Source organism: Astatotilapia calliptera, chromosome 3, assembly GCF_964374335.1.
Source record: "Astatotilapia calliptera chromosome 3, fAstCal68.1, whole genome shotgun sequence".
In the NCBI taxonomy this organism is placed as follows: Eukaryota; Metazoa; Chordata; class Actinopteri; order Cichliformes; family Cichlidae; genus Astatotilapia; species Astatotilapia calliptera.
Window position 1 is genome coordinate 34,279,229 of NC_137424.1, and position 12,202 is coordinate 34,291,430.

Below are 12,202 nucleotides of genomic sequence, written 5' to 3' on the forward strand. Positions count from 1 at the left end.
TTGGTCCCAGTGGGGAGAATCTCGGGTTTATCACTGTTCAATTTGAAAAAGTTGCAAGAGAACCAGGATTTGATTTCCTGGAGGGAAACAGGGCGGTGGGTGGGAGGGTGGTAATGGGTTTAGTAGATAGGTGCAGCTGTGTGTAGGCAGGGATAGCTCAGTAGGTAGCATAGTCACCCCATGATCGGAAGGTCAGGGGTCGAATCCACTGAACAGCTACCCTAAAGGTACCTCTGAGCAAGCTACCGTCCCTCCCCGGGTGCCTGATTAGTGGCTGCCCACAACTTCACTGAGAGTAATCAATAAAATATACATTATTATTATTATCAGCATAACAATGGAAACTGATATTAATCTTACAGAAGATATGACCAAGTGGAAGTAGACAGATGTTAAATAGAAGATGCCCCAGGACAGATCCCTGGGGGACACCAGTAGTTCCTGGGATTTGAAATTTAGGAATTTAATGAACGAATATGGTTGAAAAGACTGGATTCAAACCAGTTTAGAGGTGTTAGTGTTAGTCTGTCAAGAAGAATTTTATTGGATTTGGAGGCAGATGAGAATGGTTAATAGACAGGAGTCAGTTGTCACGAGGACGTGATGGCGATATGCGTCTGTGCTTGACCATCTGGATGTAGGTGATGGCAAGCAGGTCTATGTCCCAACTTGACCCAATGTTTTCTGTTGGATACATTTTTCATTCTTCATTTTATGCTTTATTCCAACGGCTGAGCCCATCCAGTTGTATTTCCCTCAGATCCATCTTACAAATGCAGCTATTAACCTTCAGCCCCAGAGCCACGTTCATTAAGTTCATTTTCTAACGCAGTCCTGATCTAGAAGTAGAATGAAACATTCATACACACTTAACCATTCATCTGTCTTCTGATGGTTCAGGAAACCTCTCTGGCCTTTTCAGCCTACAGGCTCCAATGACACTTTTCTCATTTCCTCCTCTGGATCATTCTGCCATTATTCTTCTGCCTTATACTCTTTCTTTCCTTTCGTTTCTCATTCTTACTTCCCTCTTCACTGCGTTGGTTGTCCACTCTGCCATTATCAGCATGAAAATCTGTCGCTGGTCTGCTTGGATCTTAGTCGCAGCTTCAAACATGCTTTTAGATAGATCAAAGTAGATATTAGGCACAAATGCGATCGCATACGTATGCAGACACACGATAGCGTCACATGCGTGAATCTCACACCCTGACAATGAGCCTGTTGCTAATTGCTGGCTTCAAAGACCGAATACATGCTGTACAGCCTGTTACCTCTGAATATTTACACACATACAAATCCGAGCCCACATCCTCAAACCGCACAAACAAGTATACCCAGCTAACATGGATTTACCAGATAAATGCATAGACGTAGGAGCATTAGATTGTACCCGTGTATGTATGTTTCTTTGTGAGAAAACACAAAAGTGTGCACAGCTAAGAGTGTGATTATCTGGGTAATGAATGCTCAGGTCTGCTGGTTGAGTAGGCTGTCGGATGAGGGTCAAACGCTTCAAAAGCTCTTTCATGCCTGCCTCAGATAGGTCGCATCGACCCCTGGATCTGTGAATCGATCAACCAGCCTTAATGTGACTCATTCGGGGAAACAAGAGTCCCCTAATCAAACTTTAAAATGCTCATGCACTAACACTTTCACTTTAGAATAGAGGATATGAGATTTGGTGATGGAATCGCTTTAGCATAAGAAATAGGCTTGGAATAGCAAATCATCAATACCACAGTTCTTCTGCCTGTTTTCTTGTTGATCATCATTCTTTATGTAATTACGTATGAAAAATAATTCAAATGATACAAATTTATTGCCTGCAACATTTTGCTGTTTCTGTGTTTGCTGTTTATGGATGTTTTAGCACTTAGCGGACCTGCGGAGATGGCTGTAAACACACACATATTCTCACCTTCTAAATGTGATTAGGCAAATGTGTCCACACACAGTTGCTGATTTACATACTCGGCAGACTGTTTGAAAACAGCTGCAGTTGTAAATACATTTGATGTAAGCCTAGAGCAGGAGTGTCGAACCCCAGGCCTCGAGGGCCGGTGTCCTGCAGGTTTTAGATGTCACCCTGTTTCAACACACCTGAATCAAATGATTAGTTCATTATCAGGCCTCTGGAGAACTCCAAGACATGCTGAGGAGGTAATTTAGCCATTTAAATAAGCTGTGTTGGATCAAGGACACATCTGTGGCCTAGAGGCATAAGACGAAATAAAGCAAAGTCTCTGGAGGGAACTTCAGAGTCCTTGGTTATTACTTGGATTTATCTGTCACCTGAACATTGCAAATACATTATTTAAATTTACTTTTAGCTTATTTTTGGTCTCCACCAATTCCTGAGAAAATGACTGCACTCTTTGACTCCTTTGTTCTCTAGCAAGTTGCAGTGTATTCATGGTGATGCTGGGCAGGTAGTGTAGATTGCATGTAGGAGGTGGGAACTCGGAAATTTTTGTGACTGACCTTGCTACATATGTATTTCTTGGAGTCTCTTTCTTAAGTTTTAAAATATAGGTAGGAGAATTTTTAAATCAAGCGTGCAAACACCCGATTTACGGTGAAGAAAAGAGCATCTTATGATTTGCGCTTGATGTTGAAATGAACTGACTGCGCCTGTGTTTAGAAAAGAGTGCAACTTTTGTTTGTTTTCTCCCAATTAGTAAATGTGACACTTGGTCGAAACCCTGACATCTAAATTGGTCAACACAGCGGCACAAACTGAATGCAGTTTGCAGAGGTTTAGTCGGATGGCCTCTTACAAAGTCAGAAAAATAGATCAGATTATTGCAGGAATTAGATGCTTCGTTGTTTTTTATTAAACAACAACTAATTTAGTTAGTACACCGCTGTGAGCAGATGGCCTCAGATCTTTTACATGTACATAGATTTTTATTATCAGAGCTATTTAAAAAAATATCATTAGAAATCTATCCATACTATTTATGTTATGCACATCTGGACTTCTGTTTCATTTATTTGCACGAGGAACATAATGCATAGGATTGTTATAAATATTCCTCTCTGACACCAATGTCTGAACTATAGATTCAGTGATGGGATTGGCTAAATGTGCAGTTAGCTCAGTAGGAAGGAAGCTTGAGATTCTGCATTTTAATCACCATTGAACAGTATTTCTTTCCACATTCTTTTAATTGACAATGTTTCCTTTATCTAATTTTATTATAACTGATTAAGAGGTAGTTGAAAATAATTCTGCAGTCACAAACTTTATCTTGGTTGGACGTCATACCAGAACATCTGGGTGTGTTGAAGACGCACCTCGAACTGATGTCAGTTCAGCTTTTATTTTGAAAAACTTTTTCAGACATGACTACACATAAAGAAAAGACCATCAGCCAGATGTTTGATGGGGACGCTATGACAGAATAGCCTGTAGAGAACTACAGCAAAGTCAGCCGATAAACTAGTCGCAAGACACATTTCACATTCTGCGCAGTGATTTGCTTACATCAGCTACAAATAGTGCAGTAGTTTGAGGTTTCACTTGTACAACTTCCAACCTTCCCAAGCCATTACTTAAAGCTTACTGTAAACGTGGTGTGAAAATCAAGCTGTAGAGATTTGAAACTTGTTTTGCATATTCCAAAAGCATATTCAAATACACAGATGTGGTATGGCTAAACCTTAGACTGCCATTTAGACAAAACAGCTTTTAATCATTTTGTACTATAGTGAATGGAATAACCTACAGAGTTGGACGTTACTGCACTTCTCACAGCTCTAAAACATCTCTCAGAGCTTAAATGCTGGATTGAACTTGAACGTAATGCCAAGGATTCTTTTTAAAACAGCCATGGTTCACGTGTACATCACTGTAACTGTCCTTGCATCAAAAACAAGTCATTTATTATAACCCACTTACATTTGTTGTGACCTCTAGTGGTCAAAGCAGTTATGACAGGGGCAAAAGAGGAAGTCAGGTGACGCAGAAAGAGCTACAAAGTCGGTACAAGTAGGAGGTCAGGATAGATAAATGGACTTGCAAAACACTGGACTTTAACTCAGGATATTAATCGTGGTTCTGCAGCTTTTCTTTCCTTTAAAAAAGTTGCTGACTGTGTTCCTCGTATGAGAGCTGGCGAGTACAGCTCCCAGACTTCAAGGGCACTGGATGTGTACGTCTTTGCTCAAAGAAGAGAAAAAAAAAATCTTAAAATCTTGAATTACTGGGAAATGTTACTCATTCATCTTTTCCTGTCAGGTTTTGCCAAGCCAATCCAGGGATTTAAACCAACTCCCTCCAGTCAAAGGCTCACATATACTCCTCTAACCTCGCTGCTGCCGGGGTCCTTTGGTGACCCTCTCTGAGTCACGGTGCCTGCAGCTGTTGCTCAGAGGCCGCAGTTTAATTCGTACTTCAAAATAGACAGGAAGGCATAAGATTTACTCAGAAATCTTCTCTATACATGTTGTGTGTTTTTATTGACCTCCTTCACCCTTCTTGGCAAACGTTGTCCCACTTACATGGGAGAAACTGGTATCGATCCAAAGATAGAAAAGCAGCCGAGGGGGGGCTAAACTCATTTCACAGAGAACTTCTCATTTCTCTTGTCTCCGTCTTGCTTTGACTTTATCTCTCTGTCACACACACACACACATACGCAAACGCACACAGTCACCCACTCCTCTCGTACCCATAATGATAACGTTAAAGACTTTTGTATCTCATTAATCCCCATAGAAACAGTATTGGACCTACTTTCTGCACTCCTCTCCTTTGTTTAACTCTCTGTGTCTTGCACACATGCATTCCCCTCCACTATACAGTCATCTATATTAAGTACTATATTGGATATTATTGGATGTGACAAACTGCCGATGCTTTCTCATTGTGTCTTAGATTATGTTGCTGAAGGATGTGCTGCTGCTGCGGTGATTTTATATGCAAGTGTGTGTTTGTGAAGCGGGTGTGTGTAACCACAGAAGGGCAGAGCTACGTGGTAACAGAGTTGCACTACATCTCAGTGTGCGTGTGCCTGTGTGCTCCCGGCCAATCAGAATAATGTGGATTATCGCTGGTTATGTAGATTGCGTAAATGTAGAGATTGAGTTTGTGTATGCGTGTCTCTGTGCGAGCAGGTGAGAACAGCTCAAGATGTCTTTAAGCGAGAGCAGATGGGAAGTCAAATGTTATTGGAGCGTATGCTACATAATTCATTTATGTTGTGTGTATGTGTTCCTGGATCTCACTGTGAATATACAGTTGTCGCCCTGAGGGGGCAATAGAAACACAGGCTCATTATAAGGGACATGTACAATGTGCCCAATACAACATTTAGCAGATATTTAAAGATTTGTTTCATTCTTTTCTATTCAGGTATAAAAACTGAGCCAGGTAGAGTTGGCTTTGCATTAATCAGCTGCTAGTCTGTTGTTTATTTGCTAAAAAAAGACTTACACCTGTCTGTTAAAGCCGAGCAACCAGGGCTGAAAAATGAAGCCAGTGGCGAACCTGCAGTTCCTAGAACAGCCACTTGAGGGTGGCTCTAAAAGCGAGTCACTCTTTATAGACTCCTGTGTAAAAAATGGCCAACTTTACAAAAAGCTGCTGTCAGGTTAGCTTTTTTTTGTTCCACTTTTATAAAATAGCTGCTTGAATTTCACTGATACTCAGAATTAATCATAATTAAGTGTGGGGATGCTTTAAGTGTATGTGGCTGCTGGCTCAGTTTATAGCTTATTGCAAGGCTTCAGTTCAATTAACGTGAGTCACTGAAATGACTCTTGTTACTGCATTTTAAATGACATCTGACAAACAGCAATAATAATTAAAAAATAAGATCACAGAGCAGATTTGTGGATTTTGTGAAGGAAGATATGATGGTGTTGCCCATAAAACTAAAATTCAGGCACCAAAATGTGAGTCCTGTTATTGAAATCAGAAATATATTGATGTTCAGGCAGTTAGGTTGTCTTTGCGAGGTTTTAATTTCACTGTGCAAACGGATCAAACAACATTACAGAGCACGACAGTAATGGCGAGATTATGGTGGCCATCTTTTATTTACAGTCTGTGGTTAAAGCTGGCTTTGAATAAGCATTGGCCTATTTGGAGTCATGAGCTTAATGTTCCACTTCTACCCAGGTTGCATTTTATGGTCATTAAAAAAAGGCAGGAGTGTAAACATCTGCTGGACCTGAGTAGGACGCATAGTGAAGAGGATTTTTCACACTGTGAAGGCAGGTCAGTCCTCTCTTCTAAACAGTCTGATGGCGCCCCTGTTTCTAAATCATCTCAAACCTATATTGGCATTTCTGCTTGGCAAGTTTTTGCAATAAACTACGCTCTGCTGTAATGCCAGCCTGGCTGATTTATGGCTCTAGCATCCTGCTGAAAAAAAACTCCCAGTAAAACAGGAAAAGAAATGAAATGATAGTAAGCATAATATGCACTATGTGTACCTCGTAGTACTTCAAATCATCGGATTAATGAGAAACTAACATGGGTTTTCTCTCTTTCTACGTCTCAGTTTCTGCAGTGACGACATGCAAAACATATGAAAGAGCAGAATCGAAGATGACATGTTTAGATTTTTAATTTTTTATCTGACCAACCATCTAAAACCTACTTATATTCAATAATGATTAGAGACTCAAGTACACACAGAAATTCATATCTTATTAGTAAGCTATTATTAAGTTATCAGCTGAGTCTATGTGAAGTTTGCACTGTGTGTTGTGTTCATAGATCCAATTTAAGAATCAGAGCCAAGTTGCAATAAAGCGGGTTGGTAATTTTGCCATTTTTTTTCTGTGGCTTTATTTTAGTTGGTTCATTCTCAGAAAATTGGTTGAGATTTTTTTTTCATTCTGCAGCAGACTGAAAGACATTAAATCAAAAGTACTCCTCCAGGTGCTAGGTAGGGGGGATATTGCTCTCAGCAGGGACTGGGGATTTGAGGAGATTTGGGCAAAATCCATAACGACTCAGGAGTGCTGTTGTTATGGTGGAATATCAATTGGTGTTTTTCAACTGCTTCAAATCACAACCTGGAACGAGCTTTTGGATGTGACCTTTAGAAATGCGCCCTTGCGTACGGACACTTTGGCTCATCATTTCTGTGCCACTGTTTTTCACATGCTCAATAGTACACAATAAACACCTGTAGGTGATGCACGTCGCAATTCTTGGTCCTTTTCTTTTCCGCTTGTTGGTGTAGTGTATTTATTTCTCTGACAGACTGCACAGACGTGCTGTGTTTGAAAAGAAAGCGAAGGCTGTGAAGTGAAGCTTTTGTCTCTGGCTCTGCTGCTGACGGAGTGACAGTGCTGGCATATTTGGCGCTCAGGGCAAGAGCACGAGTACCCAGGCTCCTCAAATGACCTGTGACTGAGCGACGCATGCCATGACCGCTCCTCAAGAACTAGTTGTTTTTTTGCTAGAAAAACAACTAGTTCGAAATATCTCTCAGTAAATTGAAATGTCTCTCAAAAAACAGTTTTAAGAGCAGCCTTTTAACGCAACACTCGGCGGTGTATTTTGAGGCTAGACCCGCACCAGACAGAAGCGATTCAGCAGAAAACACACTAGCGGGGGTGATTATTAAGTGAGTGGTTGGGTGTCAGACGGCTAGGCCACCAAGTCGTGTTAAAGTAAAGACATCACAATTAGATGACTTGCAGTCAGACCTGTCATTGGCCGACTTGCCTGCTGCTGATTCTGAGGTCTCCTGAGGGCACGAGAAACTGAATATTGCTACTGCAGAAAGAAAAGTACTCTGAGAACAGTTTTACCAGCACTGCTTGCTGTTGCTAAATTGCTTTTATTGGATTTTGTCTTTACATGTAAGACTCCGGCGACTTCTCAAAGAGCAGGAATGATTGTTTAAAATTACTGTTTGGCTAAGAATCCACTAACTTAAGTTAAATAACGAAACACTTTTCTTTAGCTGTCTCTGTACCCTCTACTTACAGTCGTGAAAAAGAAAGTTTTCAGGTGACTCTGTGCAGACACGTGGAAAAACTAAGTATCACCATACTGCTTTCATATGATTTAAGAGGGTAAATAGCAGCCAGGTGATGCTGATCAAATACACTTAATTAACAGATCATCAGCAGGTGTGAGAACCTCTGAAAAAACAGATGTTTTGTCAATTTGCCAGTGTGGAGCATTCAGGTGTGTGTTAACACAAAGCCACAATTTTCCCGGCAGTGGACGTCCAAGCAAATTTAGCCCAAGGTCAGTCCATGCAATGTTCAGAGAAACTGCAGCTACACCTCAGACTCTGCAGACCTCGGTTAGGATGTTAAATTTGAAACTTCATGACACTGCAATTAGAAAAGGATTTGCTTGTTTGGAAACGTTGCCAGGAGGACGGCTCTTCTCTCTAAAAAGAACAGCACAGTTTAGGTTTGCAATGTTTAATATGAACATACCACAAGATCTCTGGAGCAATGTCCTTTGGACAGAGGAGATCAAAGTGGAGATGTTTGACTGTAACGCACAACTACACATGTGGTGAAAACCAAACACAGCATAGCACAAAGACGTCGATTGAGTCGATCATGACCTCCACTGTACATCAAAGTAAAACCATCTGTCCAACATCTGAAGCTCAGCCAAAATTGGGTCATGCAACAGGACAGCAATCCCAAGAACAGCAGAGCCCATCAAATATATGCTGGAATGGCTCAAAAGATTCAAGGTGTTGTAATGTCCCAGTCGAAGTCCAGACATCAAGTCATCATTGACCAGATATGATTCAAACCTCAATGACCTGATGAAACATTATAAAGAAGAGCGGACAAAAATTCCTCTATTACAAAGACACTGCTTAATGTGGTTCAACTACTGAATCATGGGATATACTTCGTTTGTCACATGACTGCATAGAGTCCTGTGAAAATGTATTTTTCCACATTACTGCACTAGCAGGATACACTGGAATTATAGGCTAGCATGCTTAAGGTAACCCAAACGAACCCATGCCTCAAAGAGCCTCATCAGGTCAGTCTTGTTGTTGCTAGGCTATTTTCCTCTTAAGTTTTTCTTTCTATAGCCTTTAGCATTACCTAACCATGCAAATGCACCACAAATGCTCTGCTTTCTGTCTAGTTTTTGAAGCTACAGGCACATTTACAATGTAAAATAATCTGCTAGCAATAGTGGTATTTGACTTGCTAACACCTGACTCAAAGAAATTTAAGGAATTGACAGATTTCTCAGTACACAGCTAAAATATGTTGTTTAAGTTAGTCATTTTAGGAAACACAGATAGGCCTATAAGCTTGTTGTTAAAAAGAAACTTTCATTTCTTTATTGTATTTATGCTACACACATCGAGGCTTCAAGCACTTAGCTTAGCATATTTACAAGCCACAAGGAAAAACTGCTAACCTAAAGCATCGTGTGTGTTTAATATATAGTTAAAACAAATGGGAAGACAACAAGTTGCGATTTTGTGGATAGATAACTACTTTTCATGGATACATGTGTCTCCAGCAATGTATGGTCTCACTGCTGCTAGTTTTCCCAATGAGCTAACTTTCTCCATGCTATAGCTATGCATTAAATATCAATCTTCGGAAGACATTTGTCATGAGCTATAAGAATCTTTATTAAAATGTCAGCATATACCCTTCAATGATGATATAAGTGTAAGTGGAAATAGTAGATTCAGTGTAAGTAGGCACTCAATTAAATTGCCCACATAAAAAGGAAATAGAATAACCATCATTTCCATTGCATCCAATATCACTTGAATAATACTTGACTCGTGCTTAATTCTTGTAATTATATTGCATGAGAATAATTTTGAATCATGAGGAAAAACTTATATAAAAGTTGAATATTATTTGCTATTTCTTTTCACATTTCTTTGCCAGCATAAATCACTGCAGGAAGACTGTGAGCAACAATATATATATTTTATAGCAGCATTAAAGACAGTCAAGCATATGATGTTGATCAGGAACAACTTTCTAAACATTCAAGGATATGATTTTTTTATTCATCTTATTTCCATATGTACCGAAGACCTTGTCCAGAGAGCACACGGTGCAGGTCAGGCAGCCAGGTGGTGGCAAAGTCAAACTCCCCTGTTGTTGGGAACAGTGTCTGAAGACAGGTATGAGTCATCTCCTCAGCTGACTTACACACCTTTAAAACTGTTCATTGCAGTCTGTTTGTGTGTATTTGTGTGTGTTTGTGAGTGCACCCGTGCATTAACTCTGCGTGTGTGTCTTTTGGCAATGCAGACAGCCAAATAGGCAGTCAGCTGCAACAGTGAGTCACTCAATCACTCGCCCTCGACTCAATACGCTGCCATTTAGACAATACTGCAACTCACTGTGAGGTGTGAGCGCGTGCATGTGCGGTCCTTGTCTGTGTTTTCGTGGGCTTTCATTTCACATTTCAGGATTTCATTAATATTTTTGCATCTTTGTGCACGCTCTGCATTAGCTACGCATCTCTGTGTCGGCAAACGATGCATTGCATGTGTAAGCTGTGCATGTGTGATGGCGTGTGTCTGTATTTACACATAAGCTCTGTGTTTTTCTTTGACCTTTGGAATTCCCTCGGTCCGTCGCACACCGCTGCTTCACTATAGGTCCACGTGCACCATTCATTTTGTGTGTGTGTGTGTGTGTGTGTGTGTGTGTGTGTGTGTGTAGGCACTCTGCAGACACTGAGAGAGCGAGTGGCAGACAGAGGAGGAGCGGGAAATGGCATAAATGTTTAATTTCTGAGTTGAATTTGTGCAATTTTTTTATATTGTTCATGTATAATTCATGGCTGTGTCATGAATTAAATTAAATAAAAGCAAGAAAAAATAAAAAATACAAAGAGAATTGAAAGAAAAGGCACGTCTGTCCATCTGATCTGCTCACAGCTTGTGGATGGAAGTCCATTTAAGCAGTCGCATTAACAAAATAACCCTATAACGGCTCTTTTAGCAGGCCTTTGATTACACGTAGGACCTTTCCATGTGCGGTATGAATCCTGGCACTGATCAATATCTGAATTCCTGCAAAGCTTTACTACAGGATTGCTAATAAACACACAGGAAGCTAATCTAAATGCACTACCAAAGAGGACAAGAGGTGAGCCAGATTCAAATAAAGGCCTTCTCACATGATTGGGGAAGAATAATTAAAAAGGTCTTTTTCATTAGCTGCTAACCACTGGCAATATGGATGAGGCTGTATTTTCTTCCTCTCTCCCCCTTTTCCCTCTTTGATTAATTACAAATTTCCGTGGCTTTTTTGGCTCTTTCTTTTCTTCCTTTATTCTAAATCATTTAGCATGGAAGCTATTTCCACACTGACATAATTAGTTTTGTTGAGCTTGACTTCCCCGCTGCCACATGTCCTGAAGATGCTGATTTATACAGCCTGCGCTGTTTTATTGCATCGGTAAATGTACAAAATCAATTGTGCCACGAAGAGAGAAATTAGGAGAGAGGATATTTGGATTTATGGGAAAGAAACAAAACAGGGAAATATACGTGTGGAAATGAAAGACGAGCCGAGAGAGGGAGGATTCAGAAGGATAGAGAGGGGGGGGAAAGGACACGACAGAGGAGGGGGAAGTGGGTGAGCGATGTAACTCACAAGAGCAGGGGAACAAAGATCGAGACAAATACGGAAGGGAGCAATGAAGTGAGTAAAATGTGCAGCAAAAAATGTGAATGGAAGAGGCAGAGAAAGTGGAGAGGACAGTGCAGACAATAGATGTGAAGAGGTGGTGTGAGAGGCAAAGTAGGTGAGAAAAATGGCAGAGATTAGCAGAGATGAGAGGGTGATGCAAAGTGGAGTGCAGGGCTGCTGCAGGTGGTGGAGAATGGATGGCTGATTGGTATGGAGATCGAGCGAGGGACCAGATTAAACCTAATTAGAACATTATAATGACTTTGTAAGGTGAAACAAAGAGATGAAAGCCATTATATGCTGGAGATAAAGAATGGATGCTGGCCAGCTCTTTAATGAAGAATAACACTGATTTCAACCGTTTGGAAAAGCCAAAATTGATGTTGTGTTGTGGGAGTTTGAGAAACACTGAGACAAATGAAAAGGATGGACATGCATGGACGATCAGTGAAATGACCAGAGGTCTGTGCCCAAATGGCAGAAGATGGAGGTTATAAAGGCCATGGGTACCGAGGAAAGAAAAACGGAAGAAGAGAGAGAGGAAAAACGGGCAAAATTATCAAATAATGGG

General features: G+C 40.6%; 1 protein-coding gene across 2 annotated transcripts in view; it reads left to right on the plus strand.

Moving 5' to 3' along the window:
• The window catches only part of slc8a4b (solute carrier family 8 member 4b), a 127,519-nt gene that overhangs the window by 16,626 nt on the left and 98,691 nt on the right, over positions 1-12,202 (plus strand). The window lies entirely within an intron of this gene.